The following is a 25193-nucleotide window of genomic DNA, read 5'->3' as shown; positions in this document are numbered from 1 at the left end:
TTTGTCTATAAATAGTCAATGGAAGGCAAAGATTAATGCTCAAAACAGCATATTCTGGTTGATTGTTAGAAGTAACACTATTAAAAAGTGATAGTGCTCAAGCTATAAATGGATGCAATTTAATGGACAGTATTAACAGCAGAGCTGTTCAGTTGAAGCCAAGGCTAAAGGGACTCAGGTTTAATAACTTTCTAATTACATCTGTATAAGCTGGGTCACTTAGCAATAAACTGACAGATTTACATTTCCTTGTATAGTAGGTATTGCTCTGTGTATTAGCCCTACACTAGCATTGCAAATAGAAAACAATTGGGTTGCTTTTTAGTCTCCCCAAATGGTTTAAATTAATGGCAGTGCAGATCAACAAAACGCCTTCACGTGTGTGATTTTAACCTTCATTGATTTTCTCCGTTTCAGGGCAGCATGACATTGGCTAGAAAACCATGCTGATGTGATGATACCTGTAAAGCTGAGCAGAGAAAGGAGGTTTGCATGATGTTAAATTAGTTCCTGGTATTCAGGAGCACACGTTACAGAAAACAGAAGGCTCCGTTCTCCAAATTATAAGTGTTGGTATTATTCCTTAGGGCTAAGAAATTTAACATTATTCTGTTTATGCAATCTGGCATTGGGTTTGCACAAAGGTTTGAAATGTCCTGAGAAAATCTGATGCCCAGCTGAGATGCATCAGGCGAGTTTTCACATAGGGAAAGGTGGGAGTGGCTTTAAACAAACAGGCTGATGGAGATTTCTTCTGAACCTCTTCCACATCTCCAAAGATAGCACACTTTAAATTTTATTAATTGCTGTAGCGCCTGTTACCATGACAGCTAGGTGCTGCAATTACCTCACACCTTGGGGAATTTTATGCTTAGTGCAGCATTCGAAGTCTCCTTCCTTACATTTTGTTTTTATTTTGCTACTTTTTTTTTTTACTTCGGGGGAAGTATTGTAGGAAGCATAGATGCACTGTGAAATAAAAAAGTATCTTTATAGTCCCAAGGCACCACAAGCCATATTTAACTGTGGCCTGAGGAAACAGTAAAATCTAATGATCAATGTGGGGATCAAATACAGTGGCTGTGGTTGATTTTTTTTTTTATTTTTTATTTTTTTTGCAACTGCCCAGGATGGCCAGGATGCACTGAGAAGAGCTCCTAGATAAAACGAACATGCTGCACTGCAAAATGACGTTGACAATGAGCTTTAGTGAGTGAGAGCCACAACACCCTCATCCAGAGGGATTAGCCTGAAGTCTAGCCGTGAGCTTCCGCGTAATCCTGGCATTCCAGCTTTGGGGAAAGGCCACAGAGCAAAAACTGCATTTAGGAAGGATGTCCTTTTCCATCGGGATGCCTTTGAACTGGAGACCTCATTGCTGTAAGCAGGCATGTGGAGTGTCAGAGCAGGGCAGAGGGCACATTGCTGTCAGTCCTGAGACAGAGGTGGAGGAGAAAGAAGGAAGGAGCAGGCTCACACACAGTACTTGAGAAAATACATCTGTTAATCCCTTCTTTAAGGTGTTAAGCAGGCTCAGCTGTCATGCAAGCCTTGTGCTGATGATCCACTACAGCATACTTTTTCTAGAAGTAGCTGATTTGAAGCTCACCTAAGGTACAATATTACTTTGAAGAGTATTTGAAAATTAATGCCCCCTGTGCAAACCTGAACCCTTTGGATTGAAACTATGGATAGTTATTTAGACATTTACACCCAACCAATAACAGTTCATGGATCAAGTTACCCACCTGATGTAGCAGCAGTGCCATTTTATTTGATTTTGTCAGCGTTTTCACATCATAAACCTCAATGCTGTAGTATATCTCAGCTGTTTCTAATCCCTGAGAGCTGAGACTTGGCATATAAATTGCTAACCTATATATTAATTTCAATAGCAGAAGATAAAGCAATGTCTAAGTTATGCAACAAATTATATTGATTTTTATTTTGGTTACAGAAACACTCGCTGCTAAACTCCAGTAAAATATGGCTTTCACCACAAGGAATGGCATGTTCATTATGTTTTATATGAACCGGTATCTTTTATATTTTTTTAAATATTTTTGAAATAGACATTATGTTTACACCAAATAAACTTTGGTTAATATTCTTTTTTTTGTATATCTTAACTCCCTAATATTAGAATGTCATCTGTGAACCAAATGTAGGTCCCTTGGCTTTGGTCTTGTCCTTAATTTATGTAAAGGTATGCTACAAGGTTTTTTTATTTAGGTTTGGTTTTAAGGTGTTTTTTGTTTTGTTTTGTTTTGTTTTTTCTTTTGAATAGTAAAGCCATATATTACAGTATTTGCTGACAAAAATGCACGTCTCACTGAGAGGTAGAAAGATTATTATTGTTCAAATGTCACAGCATTCAAATGTTGAAGAGATTTCAAACAGCATTAATAGAAATACGTTTATTTTAATCTTGTGTATTTACAGGAGAATGTTGGTTATGTTTTTGACCTTAATCCTATTGCTGGTACAAAGGTATTTACCTGTGTGCTGGGAGAAGAGGGAACTTGATTGATTCTGTCTTAAAAAAGGGGAAAAAAAATCCCTGGCAGCTAGAAAATAGCCTCCAGCAAACAGAAATGATGTACCTAGGATATGCAAAACATAAGTGCACTTCATTCTCTGTGTAATACTGCACTCACATGATAGCTTGACAAAATCAGATTTACTTCAGCTGCCTTCTAATGAATTTTGAACATTCTAAAGAGATAGTGCTATTGTAGCTGGAGTGAATAATGTTTGGCATACTAGTATATACCAGTCTATAAGTCAATGAGTTTTCTTATAACTAGGGAGTTTTTACTGAGATGTTAATTCAAACTTCAAAATTGTGAGAGAAAGTCGTATTCTCTGCTGATGTAAATTAAGCTGGTGCTTTCTCCCTCTCCCTCAACCCCTACTGCCCAAACAGACTATGAGGAAATAGTGATGTTCAGCCAATAAAACACAAGCCATTTGGAGATGAGTTGTCCAGCGATTAGTGATCCTGAGCTCAGGGTGCTGTTTCTTAGCAAATTTTGAGAATGGATTAACCTTCTGTGCGCATCCCTTGCACTGCATGTACAACGAGGCTGCTTCTTATGCTCATTCAAATAGTCAGGTATGTGTCATACAGATCTATCAGAGTTCCCTGAAAGAAATATGTGTTGCATTGCATGTGCTGTGAGCTGGGTGCATTTGGAATACACCAAACAGCAGTATCAGCACTGTATTATTGATCTGTCCATGTGCAATAATGCAAATGGGCCTCAAACACCTTTCTTGTGGATAGATCAACTCTACAGTGCATAATCCAGGGTTTCACTATTATAATAATTTGTAGCTCGATGTGTTTTAATGTACGTGATAATACTATCTAATACAGTATATAAAACAGAATAGACTGCCACACATTCAGTGACGTTTTCTGTAAGATTTCCAGGCAAAGCTTTGGTCAATATCACAGCTGTTTAAAAGTTGTCAACAATAAGACAAATTACCCTTTCTTCTGCACAAAAGACAGTAAACTTTGGAAAGTCAAAATACTTGGGAAACTTTGTTAGACAGTAGAGTGCAGTGTGGAGACTGCTTTTGAAATGACACTCATCTGTAGGTGAGTGTTGTCTACTATTTTGTGATCTGTTCTTCTGATGTAAATAGAAAATCCTTAGGAATATTAATAGTAGATTCCTGTGAATTGTCTAAACAGGAAAGAACAGACAGTATTAAAACCAATTCATTTGACATGACTGGTTAAAAAGCCTTATACCATAGTAAATTGTCAGCACTATTCTTTATACCTCTGAACTAAGTTAATGCCTTCACAATTGCTATTCTTTTTATTATCTTTTGTGTAAATAGCTATATTTCCCAAGTTAACTTTTCTACTTAGCATTATATAAAATCACAGAAATGGTGATTGGAAAGGACATGAGCAGGTCTAGGCCAACTTCCAGCTCAAACTGCAGATATCGCCAGCATGCTTTCAAGTCAGTCATGGTATGGTCCTCCTGAGTCTTCAAAACCACAAAGAGTGGAGATTCCACAGCCTCTGTGGGCTTCTGTCTTCATCTAGTCACCACCTTCATCACCTCAGCTGCTGTTCATTGTCCTCAGTATGTGGTCTAGCACTGCCACAAAGAGTTTGGCTCGTCCATCTTTGTAACTAACCCTTTCAACTCCCCTTCTCCCCCTGCACAACTAACTTAGAATATGTGCGTTTGCCTAATGTGCTTTCTGTTTGTGTGTTATTTCTAGCCTGTCCTGTTGCTGTGTATGCTTTACCCAAAACACTAAGGGTGAATTTTCTTTTAATACATCTTGTTCCCACAGTATCCTGTACTACATCTTTTCAAGTCCACTAGGGTAGGATAAATCTAAAAGCATCTGTATTATGAAAAGGTTCCTCTGTCTTCTGATGACTGATTTCAGCAGGTGGAGATAAAGATTTCAGTGGTAGCAAGGAGCAAAAAGTAGGACCAGGTTGTAAATGATCTGCAAGTTAGGAAGATAACCACAGTAAGATTTTGCTCATCTGTGTTGGTTCAGAAACAGTCAAGAAAGATGAGGCTCAAAGGCTTTGTGCACTTATTTTTTTCCCCCACTTTCATTAACCTGGGATGTCCAGCAGGTGATAGCAATTTATGCAAATCCTTCTCTCTATAAGACATTTTACCTTTTGACAATAGGCAACCAAGCAGATGACACAGCTACAGACAAGAGGGTTTTGAAGACCCAATTTAAAATCTGAGCTAACATATTTTTTTCAAAAGCTTTTCTAAGGATAAGATAAGAGTGTAATCCCTTAGTTTGGTGCAAGTGTTTTAAGACTGTGTTTCCAAAATCCACTTTGAATTAGCCTTGAACTTTAAAGCTGTTTATGTCTACTGAACCAGAAGATACCATGTGATGCATATAATAGAAAGTATTGTACAGTTGCTCTTTTTCTCCTCCCCGTCTGACACTCATCTATAGTATTTGCCAAGAAAATCATCCAAAGGCAAAATGTCATAGCTTCAGAAAAAGAAAATGCTAGTCCCTTTGCAGCAAAGGACTTACTAAGCTTCCTTTTCCTTATACTTCTCTAGCCTTACAATGTGTTAGGAACTCATGCCACCAAATATGCTTAGGGTGAACTTGATGTTGTGTGTGAAATCATTTCCAATAGCATGTTGTATAAAATGTTTCTTGATACTTAAAAAGGCTTGGACAAAAGGTTTGCTGCATCTTTGTGAATCGGTACTTTGGGAATCTACATGCTGATGTAACTTCTGAGAGAAAGGTACATCAGGTGATGAGATGTTGGCTTGCTCTCATTTGTAATCATATGTTATTTCTGAAATTAGAGGAAGATGTTGGTCAAACTCTAGTGAATTCCTTTGCTCCTCCTGACATAAGCCTGTCTAGATCTGTTCTATCTTGCTTTCACCTGAAATAGGCATCTTTATCAACTTTTGCACACTTTCAGAATTTATCAATTCTTTTCAAGTGTGAAGTTATCATACTTTGGTCCTTGGAGTAGGTTACCAATTGTGACTTAGATTACTCCTTTATATGCAATGTGGATTTAATTAGGTGTATCCTGTTTTAGCCTTACCTCATCAGTGTGGTTACAATAATGGGGATGTGATACACAAGCACTCTTTGAAAATAACTTTCTCTATTTAGTGGTTAAAAATCTCATGATTATGCCAACTAGTTTATTTAACAAGCCTGAATGTGTTGGTAGGAAGCTTCTAAAGGACAAGGGATAATAGTCCTTTGCTTATGGCAGTAGCACGGTACTCACAAGGTTGATTCAAAGTGTTGCTCTGACTCAGGGAAGTCAGTTAAAGCTAATCCCACAGAAGGGCATAAGCCTCCCATTCTGACAGTTTTAGCACCTGCGCTTCTTAGTGTCCAATGCCTCAGAAGAATTCAGAGTCCAGGTTACCCATTCAGTGAGTAAGAGGGCTTACTGTACAACAGACCCTCCATAAATTTGGCTTGCTGATCAGGGAGCTGCTTAAGGGGGGCAAAAAAGGATTAAGCCACATATCTCTCAGGAAACAGAGAAAATCAGGAAATCTGGATGGGAATTAAAAACCTGAACTTTCTTCTACTAGTAGATTTTTACCCGTCAGACTATTTTCAAGGAAAAAGATAACAGCAGCAGTTGGAGTCAACAGCCAATGCTTTATCTTCTGTCCTGTAGGTCACCAGTTTCCACTCATTCTCAATTTTCATGCTTTGAGAATTATACTGACATGCCCTATCTCCTGGAGATGTTTTAACTTACCAGAGCATTCTCAGACCTATTCTTTGAAGCTGTCCTATTCAAGTTGCATTGTACATGGAATAATTAAATATTTGTTGGGCTAGAAAGACATCATCATAGTTAGGATGCTCTCTTCAGTGAAGCATGGAGACCTTCTGCCTATGAATGTCCATTTCATTTTAAGTATTTGTGAGAGCAGGGACCTACCAAACAGGCAGAGGGATTGCTGGTTTGCAGATTCCAGTAGATTTCATCATCCCCCTTCCCAGCACCGCTAGGATTAGACCAGACCCAATAGCAGCCCTTTACATGGTTATGAAAAGAGTGGTTCTCTTCTCTGATAACCTGACAGCTTATGGTTCTTTGAGACCTCTAGAGACAGGCAGCAGATAAAAAGAAATCTTTGAAAACCATATGTATACTCTAAATGACTAGAGAATAAGTTACGCAGAACTTAGATCTCTGATCTTCAAGGGGACACATGCCACCAGAGCTGTAGGCAACCACTGTAGAGCTTTTCTTCTTCTTCTTTACTTCTTTTATTCTCTTCTCAGACCAAGAGAATCAAACCTGTATGTGTCCATTGGTAAACAGGCATACAAATGCCTAGACCACTGTAAGGTAACTGGCAGTAGCGCCTTTGGCAGCTTTAATAGTGGGATTGCTCTTAGTATTTAGGTTGTTCCAAAGCCAATTTAATTTATTCTGTCATTAATAACAATGAAGGCCCTACCCTAGGTTGCACCAAATCCCTTTCAAAAGGTGCAAAGACCCTCACAGCAGAGTACAATGAACACACCTGCCATCTGCTTTCTACATCTGTAGGTGATGCTTATATTCAAGGGCTAGTACCTGTTACAGCTATTTTGGATTAAACTGCAGAGATGACCTAAATATGGTGTTTTAACAAAAGAGACATTTAAAGCAAATGGATAATCGACAAAGCTTTATTTACAGTGTGTCAGGCCATTATACTAATGTTTTAAATATCTTGCTTTTTGTCTCATTCATCTGTGCCTGAGTGGAAGAAAATCCATAACAAGTGTAGCTTCCTAATGAAAGTAATATGCGCAAGAAAAATCTTCTTAGCTTTAAAAGTAAATGTCACGTTCTATGTAAAAGTTAGTCTTTTGATACTGTTTGTGAGACCAACATCTTATTGAATTACCTTTGTGCTACTTTTCCACTCTCTAAACCCCACTCTTCAAAGCTTTATGGCTGCACATTGGTGTGTGAATAGGCTTATGGATGCTATGAACTCTTAACAAAAAAAAATCCATTATAATGATACTTTACTGTTTCAGGGATATTCACTGTATAACAATCCTAATGGTTCTGGTGAAGTAATAGGTATGGAAATACTGGGTAGGAAAGAGCCTCTCCCCACTTGAGTTTCTGTATGAAAGGTTCTGGCTCTAGTTATCAAGGATCTAACCACCTGCAGCACTTAAACTTGCATTTTATTTTTGTCCCCAGCAGTAGTCCCACTGCATTGAGTAGGACTGCGTGCATGATTAATGTGAACGAGGTCTAATTAGTGAATGAAGTACAGCCATCAGTGCTGCAGACAGAAGGCTATGCCCTGAGCCTGTCCTCCAGTGCCATTTTTAACTCCTGTACCCTTACCCATGCATCTGCACAAGCAGGAGCTTGGATCTGTCTGCATACATAATGTTGTTCTGAACAAATATTTCAATCCAGATGTAATCTACTTTCATATTTTGAGTCCTCTAGAGAATCAGACTAAAATTATTCTTTTTGATTCTAGACTATATCAGAAGTATTTTGGGAACACTTGGTGAATGCAGTGATCCCTTTTAAGGGGAAAAGTAGCAAGTGAATATTTATCTGTCCTAGTTTTGAAAGAACAAGAACATGTCCAGTGGCAGTTAAGGGCTCAGTTTCCCCGTGACGAAGCATAGCTGCTCTGTCCCTCTGAAGTCACTGGAGGAAGAATGAGGTGTGCCTCTACAAAATGTTTCATCCCACAGCCAGAACTGCCTTGTAGAGCAGACTTGCTTCTTTCTGTGGCCCCCATAGCCTACAGAAACTAATTACCCAGTTTAACTGGCCAAGGAAGGTGCCTCAGGTTGTATAATCTGAATCTTTAAGGTCTTTTGCTGCTAAGCTCCATTATGAATGCACACTGATGGCAATGATATCTGCAGTGTTTAGCAATGCATGTTTTACAGAACAAAAAGCAGTTATTGATTTTGGGGGTCTTTTGTGTGTGTGAAGACAGCCAACACCTGATGTGTCAAAGATGGCTTTATTGCATTTCCTAATGTGGCAGGTTTATGATTGGCATTTAAGGTCTTAGGGAATGATGGAATGAATATGATAAAGGTATATTTTTTCTGTAAATGATGGTATTGTTTAAATAAAATAAATAAATAAATAAATAAACTTTTTTATCATCAAATCCCAAATCATCATGCAGGTATTAATTAACAGAAGTAGGGAAAGCACTGGAAGTAAACTGAAGATAATGGAAAAATAAACTGGATAATGGAAAAACTGAGAGGTAGGCAAGTTGGTGGGTGAAGTCAAATTGTACCAGTGCATGTGCACTGACTCCACAAATCATGTTGTTTGTGAAAATACTAGTGAATCTGCAGAGCACTGTGAGTTTTTGTGGGCGCCAAAAAGTCACAAAGTGAATATTCATGGTTTGCTGTTGACAGTGACTTTTTTTTTCTAACGTTCAAAAAATTTCATTCATTGATTCAGGATAAAGGAAATAATGCCATGTTAATTAGATGACAAACTAAATGACACAAATAGTGAATATGTAATAATTAAAAGAAACGGTTCGTATAATAGTTCAGATAAAAATTTTCAGATTGTGAATATTTGGCAAATATTTATGAATTATAAATGAACAGCTAGAAAATTAATTATTGACTTGTGAATTATTTACTAACCAGAACAGATGTTAAACTTGTGCATTATTTAATATGATGCATTTATTTCAGTGCTGAATATAATCTATGAAGATAATAGTGATATTATAACTGTACTACTTAAACAGGTTGATCGGTTGTAATTATTAGTCTTACTTAACAGGGGAGTCAACTATAAAACACAGGATGGGAGATTTTTGAAGGACCCAAAGGGTGGAGTTGCACAAATCTATTGAAAATTAATGAGACATGTTTCTGAATCCCTCCGGTGTTTATGAAAAATCTTTCATAGGGAGGTTAAATTGCATGCCCAGGAGATGTCAAGAGCTAGCAATAGAGCCTGGGAGTTCTGGCCTCAAAATAAATTTGCTACTGATTGTATGCAGCATTTCCTCTGTTTTGGGGTGCATGGTTGGTTGGTTGGTTGATTGTTGTTATTTTTTCATATTACTAGAATGTGAGAATCTTGTTACATACCAGGCTTTCCTAGGTACAGCAAGCAGTCCATTCCTCCGGCCAGCCCGCATTAACAAATTCTTTATCCAGATATTCGTATATTTAGGTTTTGCCATATCTCTTTATTATTTCCTATCTCTTTATTTTTTCCTCTTTTACTGCAAGACTACATTAAAACAACAGGTTGTTCTTGTTGTTGTTGAATGAAACCATCTATCATTTAGCAAACACCTCATTAACTTGAGGATATGTTGTATCTTATATTTTATGGGTGGAGGTGAGATAGGTTGTCTGACTTCTCGTATCCACAGCATATTATAAGATACCAACAAGATCATGAAATTGCAGTGTTGGCACTATAATGATATGAGTGAACTTTGAATCGTTCTGAAGTTCAGTTATACTTTTTAAAATAAAAAATAAAATAAAATAAAATAAAAGTAAAAGTAAATAAAATAAAATAAAATAATAAAAGGATTCCTCTTTGTCCCTTGTCATTCTGTTCTTGGCATTTCTCACAAAGCCACCTTTGTTTATTCCTGCTTTATGGCACTTGTTACAGGAATCTGTCTGAACATCTGTCTATCAGCTGTGATATTTAAATTAACTGCAAGGTGTCCATCTTGCTTATTTTTTAAGCCAGGATAAAAATACTTGGACATCTTGTTTAATTGTATTTTTTTCAGTGCCCAGTCTTATACTCAATTTCTTGTTAGCGGTATTGTGTCAAAGTTTTGCAGCAAGCTCAGAGATCTGACCCAATAGACATTGAGTTCATGATTCTTGTTTGCTAGAAATCCACACAATCTAGAGGCAGGTCTCTTTTGGTGGTTCTAAAGGAGAGTCACATCTTGTTCAAGAAGAATGTGCCACTTGTGAATACCTATAACTTTTCAGCTTGGGCAACAGAGAAACAGATAGAAGATGGTTGTAGTAGTACAAGAAAACCTGTGCGCACATTTTTTTTCTTCTAGTTTATATTCTGCTGTGTAGGGAAACAGATGTTTCAAGATTTGATGGTGAGGCTTTGCAATTTACACAGCAACTTTTGGCAAAAAACTTGAATGTATCTTATAAATTTTAATGAATTGAACTCTACAACAGCCTTGTGAGGGACAGAAGTTCTTGTGTGTCCATTTTACAAATAAGAAAACTCAGGAGCTGAGAAATGTAATGACTTGCAAAAGGTTATACCATGTGTCATGGACAGACATGGGAATCAAACTAGAAACTCTATGACCACTTACAACTTCACCGTCCCAGGTTCCAGAAAAGTATGGAAATCTGTAGAACAAAATACTTTCCTGTCATTGTTAGCTCTGGAGGTCTTTGTATGCTGCCCTGATGAGATCTGGCATCAGTCTGAAGATGGAGATCACCGTAATATCTGCCCCCCGAATTACTTTAGTTTGAAAAGGAGATTATTATTTCCAAAAATGCATTGTTTAATTTGGGGATGGGCACTTTGGAGGATTCAGAGCAAGCTGATAAGCCCTGCAAGTAACATTAGGAATTTGCTGTTATGGAAGTTTTCAGTTCTGCCCCTCACTTGGAGTAGGTGCACTAATACCAATCCCCACTGAGGATTTATTGTTCCACCTTGTGAGGTGGTTTTATGTTGATGCTGATTTTTCTTGACTGCGCAGGCCAAGAGAGGTTGAACAGGGCTCTCCATAAAGGTATCTTCACCTCTCCCCAGACAAGCATCTTAATTTCTCCTCCAAGTGGCCCCATCAGCTCATAATATCTGCAGTACCCCTCCCATCTGCCCAAATCTGCCCTAGCCATTCTAGCCTACCTACCATTAAAAGCCTACAATACCAACTGTGTTAAAAAAAATCCTCCAGGCCTCCAATTTGTTGTTGTTGTGCTGACAATCTTATTAGGCAAATGTAAGGAAATAAATAAAATGTTTTCATCTCTTATTTTAATCCTCTTTTACTTCAGTTGTTTAAAAAAATAATAATAATAATAAATCCTGCCTTTCCTTTAAAATCAAATTGAGTCCTATTCTTATTGAAATGAGATGCATAAATCATTCTGCCAGGACAAGTTGTTCAGATATGATCATTGCAAAAATAATAATAATAAGCTGGTACATAGAAATTAGTGTGAGAACACGTTTTCTACTAGAAGGGGCAAAAAGTGATCTGTAGCAAGAAAAAGTACTCTACTGGGATCCTTTTTAATAAAGAAAAGCAGCAAGCCACTGGAAAGGTGTTAGAGTCAAAGCACATCTTAGTCACGGAGTTTATAGCTGAATTCCAAAAAAAGAGATGTTAAAGTATGCTTTGGTGTTCCTGTAAGTAAAAACTGCTGCACCACACATACTTTATTACCATTTAGAGTTTTGCTGACAAATAGATTCATATTAATATTTTAAATTAATGTATCAGTAAGAGTGCTTGATTTGCCTCAATGATAAATAATCCAGCAGTTCTGTAGATGATGAATACGTTCTCCCTGCTCTTAGACGCTTGAGAGCTGACACTCTAAGGGAAAATATGTAATGCCAGCAGCTAGCGTCCCTGAAATTGTGGCTAAATTCACTACAGGATTTAGGAGCCTGAAGTGAGAAGTGCCAACATCCAAAGTGGCAGTCCAGCTGCCCCCACTTCACTTTACTCCAGTTATTGCCTGTCATTATACACAAGGCACACGCTCTGAATCTGTGCGTTTGTAAGAGAGTATGAACTTTTATAATTCAGCTAGCTGCAATGTCCATGCTGGTTTGTATCATCCACACCAGATCTCTCTGTGAGTAAACCTGGCTGGCCTACTTTCCCCATGATGGCCATGCGATGTTCCTGAGACGAGGTGGTGAAGGTCTCTGGTGCCCAGGCACGGCCACTTCTGTGTGTCAGAGCTTGTCGATGTACTGAGGGCCACAAAAAATAAAATAAAATAAAATCAATTCTAGATCTGAGCATGGGCCGAGAGTTTCTTTTAGAGGCGTGAGGGATGGTGTGGAGGTGATCCTTTGCTTCTCTGCTCCAAGTGCCGTGTGTGCTGGGGAGAAGAAGCAGGCCCTGAGCTGTGGACCTGCCTTCTGACCTGCTGTCTCCCATGTTCAGTGCCACGTTTATCTCAGGTGTGTGAGTTCCTGGAAGCTGTGACCCTCCTCCCTCCAAGTACCATCACATCTACTTCCAGCAGTATTCTCTCTCTTCTGCAAAAAAGGCATGGCTCAAATATATAAGAAGCCTTCCCTCAGCCAAACGCTGCAAGGGAAAGGGGAAAGGAACAAGTGCCCAGCTCTGAGCACACCAGAGAGCAGACACTGCATTTCTCTAAACACCTGCAGCTAGCAGTGACCTGCTGATGCAGGGGAGCAACGGCAGCTGCTGTGTCAATGCTGTCAGTCCAGGCACGATTCCTCAGTGTGCAGCTGAGGAACATGGTCACTCAGCCTGTTTTCTCCATTCAGGTAGCTCACCCTTGAAAATGATGATCTGTAATTGTAGCCCTAAACCATACACTGTAACTGTGAAATAGTACAGTTGCCTGATTTCTTCTCCTGTAAAAAGGACTTGAATTTATTTCCTTTCCCAGTGACTGGAAAGCAATTTATGGCATGGTTGTTCTCTAGCTCTTGATAACAATGAGGTCCAGCTTTCTGGCCAAATGTAGAGTTTATTTTGTTTAACATCTATTTTGTTAAACATGTTAATGTGTTAACGAAATTGCAATCAAAAACATATTTTGTTAGTACTTGCACTCTTAAGAATGTCTCTTATCCCCCTTACCACATGTCAGCAACAAGGCTTACACAGCCAGGACTAAAGCCAAACTTTAGGATCTCTTCATGCAGTATTGTAATGGGATGTAAAGCAACAGAACCTTCTTAATTTTAGATCCTTGGTCTTCTCCTTCTGTTGTTTTTTGTTTGTTTGTTTGTTTCTGTTTTTTTTGTTTTTGTTTTTTAGCAACAGGGAGCAAAAGTTAGAACTTGGTGGGAACCCCACAGAAAGGAAGCAAATAACAATCTTGAAGGTTTTGTTGTTGTTTTCGTTTGGTTTGTTTTTTGTTCTTTTTGTTTTGTTTTGCTTTCTTTCCTGATCATTAGCCTTCGGGAAGATGAATCACCTTTTATTATCCAAAGTGGCATGGAGAGATTGTTTCATAGATGGTATAAATGGTGAGATAGAATAGGCACTGCAGAGAGAAATCCAAAGTTGGTCAGATATTGGGAGATAAGGTATAGCTTGTTCCTAAGCTTATCCCCTGTATTGCTTCATCAGCTGAAGGAATGAAAGTGCTATCAAGGCACCTGGATAATCTGCTGTATTTTAGCCCCACCATGCATTTATTGCAGGCAACCTACTGCACAGGGGAACTTTCCTGTAAAAGAGTTCCATTTCAGCTAGGAGTCTCATTGAAAAAAGTGCCAAATCCAATGGCAAGGATGAGAAGTAATTTGGGGCCTTCCTTTGTCTCTTATTTCCATGTGCATGAATGCTCGAGCTTGTGAAGAGCATGCTGGATTTATCATCCCACACGGATCAGACAGAAGGAGAGTTTGGTCATCTTTCTGAGACACTTCCCCTTTCAAGGGACCAGTCACCCAGCATCACCCTAATTACAAGTGAAAGGGGGCTCTCTAAAAAAAAAAGAAGCATGATGTTTTTAACGTGTCTTAATGCACCCATGCTGTATTCCTACCCTGAAGGAGTGCCCTTTCTGTAGTGGCTGGAAGGAATCGATACACAGCCACTCTTCTGCCTCTTTCATTCAGGAGGGTGCTCAGGGACCTGCCTAAGCCAGCCCTGCAGTTGCTTTAGAAATGCAGAGTATCACAAAGCGATTCGAGTGGGCCAAGATCCAGCCCTCATCCAAGCACAAGAGAAACTGATGTAGAAAGATATCATTTTTCTTTGTCATACATATGATAGTCATGTTTCCAAACCCTGCAATTTCAAAATTGTTTAATTTTCATATAATGTTAATCATAGTTATTACGCTACTCTATGTTATGTCTAGGGGGGGAAATGAGTGGGAAATTTGTTCTGCATGAAACTAACAAATTGAGGTATACAGCAGTCACATGAGCTTGTGTCTACAGTAATTTACCCATTGACTGCATCTTAAATTTCATATTTATTCTATCATACTCTTAATTAAGCTCTAAGCAGTTTAAAGCTTTGAGGTGGACTACTGCTTTATTTCTATCTGTGGTGTATGGAAGTGTGATTCATCCATGTGAATAAAAATAGATGAGGACAGATCTTCCCTAGTGTAAACTGTCGCAGCTCCAGCAACTTGTGTTTTGGAGAGAAGACCAGAGAAGTGGCACAGAGAATTTTGTCAAGCTGTGTTACTCATGGCAAAGCTACAGGAAAACTCAGGGTTTCGGGGCTGAACCTCAGGCCTTTGTGTTGGTCCCTATTTGCATTTTTTCTCCTGTATAAAGGCAGATGAATAAAGAGGTGAACATGGAGAAACTCTCCCAGACAAAGAGAAGTTAATACCTCCTGCTGAAGAAACAAGGTGAGGAGGTCTGCTGAAGAAACCAGCACCTCCCTTTAGCAGGTCTCACACTTCACCTAAAAATAGTCCGTGCTCCCATATGTGGTCAGCAGGGAGCTCTCTGTCAGGGTGATTTCAACACGTTAATCACCTAACTTTGATATCGAAATTCAAGATCTGGCTCTCACAAGGACCACGTGATTTTATGGCATTGAGTCCCTGAACCAGTAACTGTATTTTGCTGATCCAGACAAAGTTGAACACCTGTGTTTTAAAGCAAAGTAATCTATTTCTATGTGAAACTTCTTGTATAGCACTGAATATAAACATAATTACTAAAGATTTAAAATTGGCTTCCAACTGAAAACTTGCCAAGATATGCCTGTGTATCATATCTCAACCTTTCCTCGCTGGGAGCTGTACCCTTCTGCCTCTTGCGAGACGCCTATGGAGCAAAGCCTTGGATCTGTGCGGCTGAGGCACAATCTGGGCTAAATGTGGGAATGCAGCTCTTCATGACAGCAGTGATGTGAAGTGCTAGTGAAAAAATGATACCTAAATATTGCCCAAATGTGGTCTTTCCTTTTAGAAATGGTAAAAATTAGATCAATATCAAAGATCACTCAGCTACAGCTGTACTGTGCATGGCCCTTCCTGGTTTGAGGAGGAAGAACGCTACAAATGCTTATCTTTCTGATTGGCAGAATATATAATCAAAGAAATATATAATCAAAATCTAAAACTTAATTTAAAATGTGTTGCCACTTCCAAAACATGTTTTTTTCTGTTGGTATCTTCAGCCTTACATATACCTTTCCTGATACCACACCTCTCCTTATCTGCACTCAATGTCAGATTCATTCCTTGGGTTTATTCTTCTTTGTCCATGTCCTACAGTTGAGGTGGGAACAAAAAAGACAATTCTGAGAGCAAAGAACAAAAGGTATATTGTAACTATAATAGTATGATGATTATGTAACTTAAAAATTAGCTTAAATTGTAATAAAATACTTCATTTCAGATTTCTCTTTAATGTGGGAAAAGGTTAAAGTACCTTTGAAAATTCAAATAGCTATTTGGACTGGATTATTGGAAGAAAAACAAATAATTTTGCTTGCCATTTTTTAAAGTGCCTGGCCTTCAGAGTTTACTTCTCTCTCTGAGCAAACAATAAATAGGAGGGAAAGTGGGGGAAACAGGAAAAAAAAAAGGGGGGGGGGAAGGAATAGGACAAAGAAGGAATGGGAAGACTACTACTACTAAAAATTCAGAAGCAAACTTCTGAAGAATTCTTGCATTAAGAAAATGAAAGAAATAAAACATTTCTATAAGAGCCTGCAGAACAAAAATTAGTTCAATTTTGTTGTTTTTTCTCATTTTCAGGTTGGCTCTACTACAAAGAAAATGAGAAAACCATCTTTATTATCATTAATCTGGTTCCATTCAGCCATGCTATTTATCTACAGCAGAGCCAGTAATGCAAAGGAAAGATACAATGCCTTATATTATTATCTTCTCTAAATATGCAAGAGTTTATGAATAAAATATTTATCAGCTTTCTTTGTGACCAATTCTGAATTTTCTTTACATTTGCATTATTATTACCTGTGGAGCACCTTACACTTTGGCACATTTTCTTCCACTTCCATATGATCAGTGTCTTATGTAGATGGACCTTCTTCTACTTCATCAAAATCTGTGAGAGTTTATAGTGATCCCACAATCGAAGGATGGAGTAGAAAATATGTAAGATTAATGTTATACTACAGATTGGCACAAAGAAATTGAAATTATCTGCTATAGGACAGAAAATGAGTATCATGGCCACGATTAGCTTAAATTAGGAAATTTTTCAATTTAAAAATTTCTTTTGAGACACCACATTGAAATTCTCTCTGTTTGTGGAGATTGTCTGCACTGTCTCGTTTCAGACATTTTTCTTTCTGTTCATCTTGTTGACTTCTGTGTACATATCTATTCGAAATTATTCTTTCTCTCTGACTAGCTTTTGCTGGTGTTTCTCATATTCTGTGCATTTTGTCATTCTTGATTTTTGTCCTCTCCTTCCTCAATCAGGTGTCTGAATGAGGGATGACAGTGTTCAAGTTTTCTCTAGGGATGCAAAATGGAACAAGATAAAATCAAAAGTTGGGTCATGTAATACATATTTACTGAGACAAAAATGTCTCCATCTATAAAAGAGTGTGTATTTATGTATATATTTTTAAACTAATGACTCACTGGATATGTTGCAGTTTTTAATGGTGCATGAGTAATGCCTGAGAGTTCATATTTAAATGTGAGGGAAATCTTGACATTTTTAAAGGGAATTCTCTGGTATTGTTTCTATGGTAACTTTTCTAAAAAGACGATGTTTGTTTCATTTGATTTTTAATTGCGATCAACAGTAGAGTAATTACTATACATAATGTAAATGAGAAGAAATTTTATTTGTTATGAGCCCCTTTGGACCACCAGGATGCCAAGGGACTGGCTGCTCCTCACTTAAGCCCTTAACTACGGGTCTAAAGGGCTTTCTGTGGTTCTTGGACTTGACTTGGGTGTTGGAAAGCAAGAAAACATGGTGAAAGGCACAGGCAGACAATGGGGAACATGGTTAGCAGGCATGGATATACAAGGACATGGGCATACAAGTAGTCCCCAGCAATGCAGGGTCAAATATTTGGCTTAGTGAAATAAAAGACAGGTTAATCATTCTCATGACTTAACTTAGCTAAAGGAACATTATTAAACATAGTAAATTAAAGAGAATGACTTAGGAAAATTAAGACCCTAAAGAATGCCTTTGCCTGTCCTTTTCTCTACAGCATCTTCTCCATTTGCTCAAAGAGCCGAACTGCAGAATGTTTCTATTAACCATGTGGTTATAATATTAAAAACTTTCAGTAAATTTACATTTTAAGCCATGGAACACTTTAAGATTCAATTTCCTTTCTACCGTGAAGTCAAGCCCTAATGTGCTTTTGTCCCATAAGCAGTGCTAAGTAACATGAGAAGGTCTAAGCTTCAGTTGTGGCCCGTGTTTCTAGGGTCTGTGGTGCTTGGTGGAGACTTACGTTTTCATTCACAGAATGTTTGATCCAGGCACCAAACCTGCAGCTCTTTCCAGGGTGTGCTTAAAGTCCACCCTGAGATCTCCACAGGAGCACAGAGAAGTGGATCAAGGAGACCGGAAGGACATCCAGAGGAAGGTTTTCCATACGTACTCTTTCATTAATTCCTTTGAATTCTCACAGAAATGTAATACATAAAGCTTAGGAGCAGCTATGTTGGAGAATACGTAATTCATTGTGGAAACTAAATTCTGTATGTAGTTTGAGATCATGCAAGAACCCCTACATTTTCCTGAGCTCTGCATTTGAAAGCGTTGTAACATTAGTATCACTGAAAATTTAGAATTTTATATTGATTTAAGAGGAATCTTTGAGATCTGTTAGAAAGCTTTTTGAACAAAGTTATCACATATAGAATGGGTAACTAAAAGGAGGACTAGGGAAAGATGATCTTTTCTTTCAAAAGCCTGAGAAATCCATCACCCAGTGCATGTCGTTCCCAGTGAAGTCAGCTGGAGTTTCATCAACCACCCAGCTATAAGCCTACAGCAAGACCGTAAATGAGAAAATTTCTTATATTCCTGTCATACAACCTTATAGTAGTAAATAGGAGACCTACAGCTGATTCTATTTCAAATATTAAGTTTAAAAACAAAGTTTGTGCTCAGCCTTTAATTTCTTCAATTATTATTGTATATGCCTTATCTATTAGGGCAGGTATTGTGCAGGAAAGTGATAAACAGAAGATCTTTTCAGAAGCTCTGACTTTCCCTCTGTAATTAGCTTTGCATGAGAGGCTTGTCAGCGCATGTCTTACCAAGCTCTGGCATGATCCTTGTGTTCTTTGCCCTTTGGAAACTCCTGATGAAGTTATGGGAATCCAGTGACAGGCATGTGGACGTAGCTCTCAGTGCCTCTTCTAAAACCACTGTTTAAGGGTAAAAGCTCCTGGTAAATCAGCACTGTTGCCCTTCTTCCATTTAATACAAGAAGCCTTCAGTGCTAATCACTTCAAACACCAAGTGACTGAGTGTAGGTGAAAGCCTGGGGAGCACAGATGCATTTAGTTTACATTGACACGCCTGAATCAGTAAAGCAGTGACTCTAAAGTCTTACTGGTTTAAGTAGGATTTTAAAGCTATAGAACTTTGTTTTGAAAATAATAGAAAAAAATCTAATAAATGTGTATGTGTATGCCTCATTACATGCAAAATGCAAAACGCAAAACATAGGATAAGTACTTTTTTAACCATCTTCATGACTCCATATGTAATCTGAAGGCATATATTTAAAGCACATATTTTTTAAGTGACTGTGCGATGTATTTATTTTAGCGTGCTGCCACACGTGATTATTTATCTAGGTTTATAGTTTGTAGTTGCATAAACCGATGTAGTCATTTTTCCATTCCTATAGCCAGAAAGGGTGAAAATGTTTCAAAGCTCCTCAATGCTTGTGTGACTCAGAGAAGAAAAGGGCCTTTCTGAAAGTTATCCAGCCTGTCTCCCTTCCTACATGTGTCAGGATCTTTCTCTTTTTGGTAAGTTTTTGTACTTTCAGGAGCCTACTTATATGAAAAATGGCACAGAGCATGTGCCTGCTTGCTGTACTGCCCAAGGGCCAGTACACCAATTGAAATCAAGGGGCATTTTGTCATTTGCTTCAGCAGGAGGAGAAAAGAAAGAAAAAAAAAGGAAAAAAAAAAAAAAAGTTGGAAATAAGCTGGCTTCCAAATTATGGAGCCGGGGGGTGTGGGGTGGGGAACGACATGATGACTTCATTAGAAGTAGTGCAAGTATATGAAGGATTTTACTGGGTCTCTGGCACATTTGTCAAATTACCAGTTAAAGCCCAGGACCAGTATGACAGAAAGACCCTGTTAAAGGACCCTAAAACAATGGTAACACCAAGCAAAAATCTTAAATTCAGTGGAGTACCTACTGGTGCATAAAGTAGAGTTGGTCTAACAATGCTCATTAAATCTGACAATCATTAAAACAACTTCATATACCAATTAAAATGCTGTCTGAATGCATTGTCATGAAAGGCATTGCTGTGTTTTCTACAAGTATGGTCTTTTTCTGCATGCAGAAAGGGAAGGTCAGTGCAAAAAGAAACTCAGTGGGAGTATATTAAACACATAAAAACTTCGAAAAACATCTGCTTAAGAACTTTAAACTATTTATAAAAGCATTTAATTATTTTAAATTTATAATGCAAACAATTTAAAACTAATAAAAATGTTCTAACATCAGATTCAGGCAGGTTGGAGGTGATTTTCGATCAATATAATGAAGAACAATTTTCTAACATAATCTGTGTTTGTCCTGAGGCCATCAGTATTAGAAGATAAGATAGAGCAATATTTGTGTCAAAGGCAGAAAAAAACACGTCTTGATTTCAGCTCTCATATGGATTTGCAGCACTGGCTACTATTCTGAAAATACTTTTTCTCATGTAAAAGGTGCTAGTTTGTTTTCATCTCAGGAAAGAGAAAATAAATATCCTTTTGACTACAATATTAAAATAGCACTTTAACAAAACTAATCTGCTTATGTTACAGCAGAAAAAACTGATACCTCACAGTTCTCTAAATTCTTGGCATGTACAGTGTTGATGAGTAAAGTTCAGCATTTCAATGACTGCCACGTTTAGTTACAACAAGATCCCTGTATAAAATCATGCATTTCTCGTAATGTTTTACCATTAAACAGGTTTTGAGTTGGCAATTTTATAGAAGCTTCTTAATCAGGCTTTCATAATGACAGTATTTAATCTCTCATGTTAAAACTTCAATTAATATTTTTATATTCTCTGAATATAAACCTAATCGTAATGCAATTAGGGTTTCAGTATTGCAAGCATTTTGGTGAAATATCGATTTACACAAAGCCTGACCCAAAAAACATTTACTATTATGTTCCAGTTGCTATTCTGATTAGTACTGTTGCTTTACAAAGAAGCTCTCAGACTAGGTTTGGCAGGATTGGGCCCTGAATTACAAAGGGACACAGACTGTTCTGAAATAGATAAAGGACATGTTTCAAAACACCTGCTGCAACTCCCCAGGTATTTTGAAACTTTTTCTCCAATATTTAGTTTTCCTTCAGCTGCTGCTGCTGTTCAAATATTTGAAGGATAGAATTATTACTGAATTATGTAGAATGACACTTCTTTTTTTGATGTAGCTACTAACAAGACCGCCTCCATCTTGTCCTGTGGTTTATCTTGAGAAAGAGGTTCACCTGCAAATCTAAAACATGCCAACTTTAATTTAATTTAAAATTCAAAATTCAGTTCATCTACTTGCTTTATGATGTTTTGTCTGTGGATCACTATCTGTAGCAGACAAATGGATCACAAGGATCTATTTTTTTCTTAACTTGGAAAAGTGTAATAAAAGAGAATCTTAGTCTGTTTAAAAATGTATATAAAGGAATCCGTTTTTTTTAATCACTGATTATCTCTACAAGCAATACCTTATTAGAGTGACACTTTTATAGGGTTGTATAAACCAGCTAAAGGTCTCAGCTGACCTTCTTAGAAAGTTGGACCTCATTTCACTAACAGAAACCCCAAAACATTTCTGCATCTCTTTTCTGTTTAAAAATAAAAGTCAAAAGGGCCAGTGTAAATAGAGAAATGATCAATAGAAAAATTTACATTCAAGTTTGTTTGATTTGATGAAGCATAGAACTATTTTATTTATTGAAACTGTATTAATGTAATTAAAATAAATGGAAAATGCACTCTTTATGTAATTAATATTTTAAGCTGTCTCTGAAGAATAGTATGCAGCTTAAATTTAGTTGATCATTTTAAAAATGCAAGACATTAATTAGATTCAAATCTTAGCCAGAATGAAATCATTTTCTTAATAAAGCTAAGAGCTCTAGAATTTGCTTGGAAGTAGAAAGTGTCTGGTGTTGATCTTCACAGATGAGCATGAGAAGATAAGACAGAAAACTCAGTGAAGTTTAGAGGTTAGAATACTACTAAGTTCATTTTCAAATTGTGGTCCTAGACTGTGGTTTTGTTTATAAGAAAGGTGTGGTGTTTCCTTGGCACAGGAGCTCTCTCTCTTCCTTAATACATGTGTTCCCAAAGTTAAGGTAATTTAAAAGTGGTATAGAGGAAGTGAATATTTGGAAAATATTTTTCTTCATAACAGTGAAGGAAATTCAACTTCGATTTGAAGATCCTCATGGACAGAAAAACCTGTGGAAAATCCTCTGCAACATTCTTGGATTTGTATTTAAATAGCAAGGCTGCAAGGGATGTTAGATAAAAATTTTCAACAAGAAAATAACAAAACAAATCTGATTAAATAGCATTTTAGCTTTATCATACATCCTTTACAAGTGAAAATCTGTTTCATGCTGTACATTGTGTATGCATTTGCAGAAAGAAATAACTGAAAATAAAGAATTGCAGGCAGATTTCTGAGAGAAATTAGTGAGAAATCAAGGCAAAAAGGTCAGGGTGGTTTTTAGTATCCAATTATGAAGGACAGATTTTTAGGAAGTCCAAACAGACATTGCTGGTTCTCAGACAAGGGGTTTGTTCTGTTCGAAGTGGAATTATGTTGCCAAATCATTCCCATTCAAATAGTAAGAGCTAGAAAAAAAATGAGTTTAGGCGTAGTTCAAATGCAGCTCTTTATTTTGGATGAATATTGCTGTGAATCTTCAAAATACCAGTAATTTAGATGTGCTGAAAACAGACAAAGTGTCTCAACGTCGTTTTTAGTTTTGATTTCAAGTATTTTCCAAAGGGGAAAAAAAAAAAAAAAGGCATGAAAATTTCTAGAAATTTTTTACTGAAACAGTGATGATATCAAGGTTTTTGTTTTCCCATTTACAAATGCATTAAATCATATGAAAAGATGTACTTAGATTGCCTAAATGTATGTTATTCAATGGAAAATGAGTTATCAAGTACCAGTAAGATGATTCACAAATGAGGGCTGTGAGTAGCAATTCTATGAGGACTTTAAAAACATTTTAGAAGTTTTAAATTAGTAAAATATTCAAAATTATTTCTAACTGGCAACACATCCTAGTGAATGAATAGCACATTAACTAATCTGTTAAAATAATTTCTTCCCTGTGATTTAACTCTCAAATATATTTGCCATCCTTTCAAATGTTGTATTTAGCAAGTGATGACAGTAATGAAAAGTACATGAAAATGAAAAGTATTTTAAATTTCATTTGAAAATCCTCAAAATTTCACTGCTTGAAAAAAAAAATAGTGCATTTTAAGTAGTATTTTGCTGTCTCTTGAGTCTTTTGGCCAGTCTATTTCCTGTGCAAGCAGTTTGTCCCCAGACAGTTCTGGGAAGATGCAATATTTGCCCAGGAAATGATAATTGCAATATTTGTAAATAAGAAATAAAAACTACAAAGCTAATGGAAGTATTTATCAGTTTTAGACAGTTCATTAAAAGGATCAATATGCAAACACACGTGTCCTTTTAATGAAATGTCTTGGCAGGTTCATTTGTCTTTCAACTTAAGTAATACAGGTTAGTAAGCAAATTATGTATGCTGCATCTCTTCCCGGGGCAGGATGATGTTGGAAGAAGAGGAGTGCTATCAGGCTGACAGACTGACAAAGTAATAAGTTGGTACCGTGCACTGAAAATGGAGGTGATTAAATGTTTGGAGAAGCCAAGTTTGCGTTAATCTGAGGGAAGGCTGAAGGATTTTTGTGAGCAGAAGCTGGGTAGGAATGCCAGGAGTACCTGTTCTCCCCCAAACCCTGTTGTCAAAACTCGTGTTTTGCTGATGTGAACAGAATCAGCCTAAATCTGAAACGGGAAGGGTCCGAGCGCGGTTCTCAGGGGTGAGCCTATGGCACGACAACTCTACACTCTTGGAGTGTGGTAGAACAACCCCATAAAGCCGATGGTGATGCCATTTTCCGTGCTGCCCTGTAGATTTAAGTGTCACTCCGGGGCAGGGGGGATGCTTTGGGGCTGCCTCACCGTGGCTTTCAGGACAGGCCCCTTGCCCTCACAGGGGCGCTGGGGGGAGGATCACTGGTGGGAAGGGGAAAAAAATGGAAAAGGGAGAAAAGCTACGCACAGGGCTGCTGCAGTGTCACTGGGGAAGCTGCAAAAAGGCCGCTGAGAAGGCACAAAGCCCTCCTGGCCATGCCCCGATGGGAAGTGGGGACCTCGGGGCGGGGGGTGGCAGCTCCCCCCCCAAATCCATCAGTGATTTGGGGCTCTCTCAGCTCAGGATGGTTTTGCCTGGGTGAAGAGTGCAGGGGCTGCTGCCCCCCGATCCGGGTGTTTGGGGGCAAAAAGGGAAGGGGAAGGGGAAGGGGAAGGGGAAGGGGAAGGGGAAGGGGAAGGGGAAGGGGAAGGGGAAGGGGAAGGGGAAGGGGAAGGGGAAGGGGAAGGGGAACCCCCACCCGCGGACAGCGGAGGGCCGGCTGTGCCCTGCCTGCCACCTCCAGCTGTCGTGGCAAGGGGAAACAATGGGGAGAGGGAAGCAGGAGGGGGTTCACGGGACGGGGAGGGACCCTCCCAAGGACTTGTCCCCTGCACCCAGCAGCCCCCAACTCCTTCTCCCTCGTCCCGCTCCCGCAGCCGGGGATGCTTCGGGGGCGCCCCCGCAGCGTGTCTGGAGGCGTCGTGCTACAACCTGGGGGGGACGGGAAGGACCGGAGTGTGTGTGTGGGGGGGTCGGTTTCCTTCTGGGGGTGGTGCTGCCCTGGCACCTGCGCGGAAAGCGCCGTGAGCGCGGCCCCGCGTGTGCAGCGCCGGGCACAGCGCGGCCCCGCTCGGCCGGTCCCTGCCGCGATTTCTCCCCGCTCCTTCTGCGGGCTCTTTGGGGAACCAGGGCGGGAGGGGGGAAAAGTTTGCACCTCCTTTGCTCGCTACTGTGATTTTTTTAATTATTTTATTTATTATTTTTTTTTAATGGAGGAAGGTCTTTGCAGGAAGAAACGTTGCGAGATTTTTTTTTTTTTTGCTGTATTGTCATGCAAATGATCTTTGGGTTTTCCTTGCTGTCCTGCTTTGATTCTTCGATT

At 38.5% G+C, this 25193-nt stretch overlaps 1 protein-coding gene and 1 long non-coding RNA gene across 6 annotated transcripts in view; one reads left to right on the top strand and one right to left on the bottom strand.

The window, feature by feature from the left end:
- The window catches only part of PTPRN2 (protein tyrosine phosphatase receptor type N2), a 645529-nt gene that overhangs the window by 507770 nt on the left and 112566 nt on the right, over positions 1-25193 (top strand). The window lies entirely within an intron of this gene.
- On the bottom strand, positions 451-24402 carry LOC308189505. Of its 2 annotated transcripts, none has more exons than XR_013946400.1 (4): positions 18967-24402; positions 16681-16771; positions 15888-15966; positions 451-12487 (listed from the first exon to the last, which is right to left on the bottom strand). It is a non-coding gene; the product is annotated as an uncharacterized lncRNA (long non-coding RNA). The 2 variants fall into 2 exon arrangements; XR_013946401.1 differs by lacking the exon at positions 451-12487 and adding an exon at positions 12494-13764.

The sequence above is a fragment of the Anser brachyrhynchus genome, assembly GCF_964034855.1.
Source record: "Anser brachyrhynchus genome assembly, chromosome: 2".
Taxonomy (NCBI): Eukaryota; Metazoa; Chordata; class Aves; order Anseriformes; family Anatidae; genus Anser; species Anser brachyrhynchus.
Note: the sequence above shows the minus strand (reverse complement) of the source record. Positions and strands in the feature narration are given on the sequence as shown.